General features: G+C 40.9%; 1 long non-coding RNA gene across 1 annotated transcript; it reads left to right on the top strand.

The window, feature by feature from the left end:
- Window positions 1-689: 689 nt before the first annotated feature.
- On the top strand, window positions 690-1,795 carry LOC113468032. Its single transcript, XR_003391903.1, has 2 exons — window positions 690-794; window positions 1,407-1,795. It is a non-coding gene; the product is annotated as an uncharacterized LOC113468032 (long non-coding RNA).
- The last annotated feature ends 2,086 nt before the right edge of the window (window positions 1,796-3,881 follow it).

The raw sequence follows: 3,881 nt of genomic DNA, 5'->3' as shown, positions 1-3,881 counted from the left end.
TTTTGAAAAACTGTGAATAATAATCTTGACGTAACCTTTGTAGATTACTGCCGCAATCTTCGCATATGAGAGCTATTGTCACTGTTCAGATCAAATTCCGGACCTAATGTCCAGAAAAATCGAAGTTTTTTTCAGCTTTGAGTTTGTGTTTGAATTCTAGGCCATTGTGAACTTTCCTGAACATTCTGGAGATAACTATCACAATTATCCGAATTAACATGCGGTAGGGTGGTGTGAAAAATGGAAACTATAATTTTGAAAAACTGTGAATAATAATCTTGACGTAACCTTTGTAGTATCCGAATTTGCCACTATATCTCCGTATTCCTCCATAAGCTGACAGTCTAAATAAAGCAACTTATATTTATTTCTAACTACTTATACTATCCGAATTTGCCACTATATCTCCGTATTCCTCCATAAGCTGACAGTCTAAATAAAGCAACTTATATTTATTTCTAACTACTTATACTTATTTCAGGTGACCAACTTCCTGCTTCAGTTGCGTTGGTTTCTGCGCTATCACGGGTTCAACAATGGTATTGTCGAGTTCCTGTTCGTCATTTCGTTCTTTGTGGAGCGTGTCTGGCTGACCTTCACCCTGTTTGATAGGATTGCCAAGAGTTCGTCTGTACCACTCGAATTTAAGGTAAGGAAAACAGGGGATAAAGTTATCAACGCTCGAATTTGTCGAGTTCCTGTTCGTCATTTCGTTCTTTGTGGAGCGTGTCTGGCTGACCTTCACCCTTTTTGATAGGATTGCCAAGAGTTCGTCTGTGCCACTCGAATTTAAGGTAAGGAAAACAGGGGATAAAGGTATCAACGCTCGAATTTTAAAAGGAAAACTGAGGACAAAGGTATCGCAACTAGTTTTTTTCTGCTTCTTCAATGAGAGACCAAAGGGTAAAGAAAACTGAAACAATGTAGGCCGAAGGCTGAAAATACTTTGAGTAGGCTGGAATTATTTCTAGAGACTAAAAATCTGCAGTGCTAAAACGGGGTTGAAAGTCACAATTTTTCTCAATAACTGTTTACAACAAAAGGTCCCATAATCTGGCAGGCAATTTTTTTAAACCCCAATTAGGTAATTAGTTCATTATATTGTTATTTTTTCTGCTTCTTCAATGAGAGACCAAAGGGTAAAGAAAACTGAAACAATGTAGGCCGAAGGCTGAAAATACTTTGAGTAGGCTGGGTCCCATAATCTGGCAGGCAATTTTTTTAAACCCCAATTAGGTAATTAGTTCATTATTTGGTTCCAAATGTTCCTATTGGAATTATTATTACTTTTTCACAATTTTGCTGAAAATACTTTGAGTAGGCTGGGTCCCATAATCTGGCAGGCAATTTTTTTAAACCCCAATTAGGTAATTAGTTCACTGTTTCTTACTTTCTCCACTCCCCAGATATTCCTCATCTTCCACTGTGTCATTGGCTACGTCTTCTCCTACCACGTGGCTCTGCTTGTCCTCAACAAATGTTGCCGTTCCAAGAACAAACCTCCCGTCCCGAGTACGATCAGCTTCGACCAATATGAAGACCAGGGGGACTTTGATGATGATGACGGTGTTACTGAAGAGGAACACTGTGGCAAGACGAAAAGTAATTCGCTACCCTATGATAAAAGTAATTCACCACTCTACGACAAAAGTAATACGCCCTATGACACTGACTCGGAATGCCATTGTGAATGAGATAGTGAATATCTGAAGAAGTCTTGAGGGTTGATAGAATTGGAGACTCAGAGAATATAAATAAAGGGTGACCTCAACGCCATGGGGCTTTAAAGACAAAATGCAGATGTTAATACGATAAGGGAAAATCAGCATATTATTGAGGTGTTAACAGACACATAAAGAAGTTTAAAAAAGGTCGGAGCCTTTTTTTCCATGGCGAAAAACCTATGCAATATTCAGGAAAAAAATAACCTAGATAAAAACGAAGAAAAAAAAGAGCCCCCAAGAGGGAAGGAAAAAAAGCAATCCTTTGGTTCAATTTTCGGGTATAACTGAGGAAAGAGGCAGGGGGGCCAGGGGGCATGGAATATTCAAATAGGAGTCAGTGGCCCAGCTCAGGTGTTGAAATTTTTACCGAGTAGATCTGCTGTACGTATCTGGTAGAAGTTCAATTTTTACCCACTGGTGGTTTAGGTCTTGGGAATGACTTCATATTTTAAAAACAAGAGAGTGACAGCTAATGTTTCAAACAAGATTTTCAGAAATTCAGACACCATTTGTAATGCAGTCTCTGTTGACATTGTTATTTTGTACTGCCGTCTGCTGACACCGTTATGGGAGTCTCGGGATCTTTGTCGTTTCTAGTTTCTAGGAAATTGAATTTCCCAGTTTTGAGCTCTCTTTTGGGGAAAATTTAAAAGAGCATAAAAGGTAAGTACACGAGCTTTTCTCACAATTGAGGAAAGGTTGTGCATACGCAGACTGTTCTAGACTTGGAGATTTTTTTTTTGTGAAAAGGTTTGTTCGAACCTGATCACGTTATACGTTAAATATCCTTCCCTTCCTAAATTTCCTTAATCGCACCGAGTAAGGTCGCCCTATCGGCGTGCCAATCCCAACACACCGTGTGTAGTACACTTGGATCAGCTGATATCACAACGAGCACCAAAGCGGCTTGTTGTGCCTACACCCGGCATGCATCGGCACCGGCACTGTTCCCAAAATATCTGAAGTGAGTAGATGTGTACCTATCTTTTATCGTGTCGTGCCATCTTATCAATCTGTGAACTGTGATCTCTATCCAAAACGCCGTTAGCAAATCCGACTCATTCGAAAGCGATTTCCCTTTGAATCTGTGGCAAACTTACTCCTCTATAAAGTGTGTCCAGATCAATGTGACAGCAAAAAAATAGGCATTGTTGCCAATCATGTCACACATGTGCAATGGTAGAGAATATTTAAAAGGGGAAGGTATATTGCACAGTGCTTCCTCCGACAGTGAAACAAAGTCAGGTAAGACGATATCAGTGGAAGGTAACCACTAGGCGAGGTTAACGCCGGAGGCGTTTTCTACCACCTAACCCTTAGAGCTCCATTATTATGTGGTCAAAGTCACAAATGAATGAGGATAAAATTCCATGCCTCGGCTGGGATCGAACCCACGCCCTCCTGTTTACCAGGCGAGCGTCTTGACCACTACGCTACCGAGGCAGGTGAAAAGGGCGTGCAAAAAAAAATTCACGTAGGTGTAGGGGCAAACAGCACTAAAAGATGGGTTAAGCCTATACGAATCTCTAAGGAAAAGGACCATTCGTGGTCCCAGGCTTTATCGAGCCTAAATCCTTGAGAACAAAATTTCCTGTAGGTGCTAAACATGTTCGCAAAATTTCATGAAAATCGGAAAACCCGTTCCAGAGTTGTTATGGTGCTGCCTTCCTCTTCACATTAACCTAACCCTGCTTGAGTGAGGAGTGAGGCTGAGAAAACCGAACAGTGATTGTCTAAATGGTCAACAATCTGGATATCGACCACACTCAATTTTTTTCAACATCAGTGATCCATTGAAGTAATGCATTCGAGATGGTGTTGCCACTAGCCAGAGAGAAGCTCTCACGATCAAATTAAGGGGGCTAACCGACCTCAAAAATCATCCTCACTGACAATCAAATCTCCGCCACTGGAAAAATTCTTAACGAACAGAGCTGTAGGGAAAGACGGGGAAGGGGTTCTTTCAGCCCCCCTCTCTGTACACAACACTTATTTATGTGACCCCTGGGGTGGTGATGAGAGAGTGGGGGGGAGGGGATTAATACCTTGCAGAAACCTACTGGCAAACCTACACACATTGAAAATTTATCATGTTATACCTACCCACTACCTACATATTGTATAGGTACCTATCTACATACATAGTATATCTGCCTT

Source organism: Diaphorina citri, unplaced genomic scaffold (assembly GCF_000475195.1).
Source record: "Diaphorina citri unplaced genomic scaffold, Diaci psyllid genome assembly version 1.1 scaffold627, whole genome shotgun sequence".
NCBI lineage: Eukaryota > Metazoa > Arthropoda > Insecta > Hemiptera > Psyllidae > Diaphorina > Diaphorina citri.
This window is presented reverse-complemented; position numbering and strand designations above follow the sequence as displayed.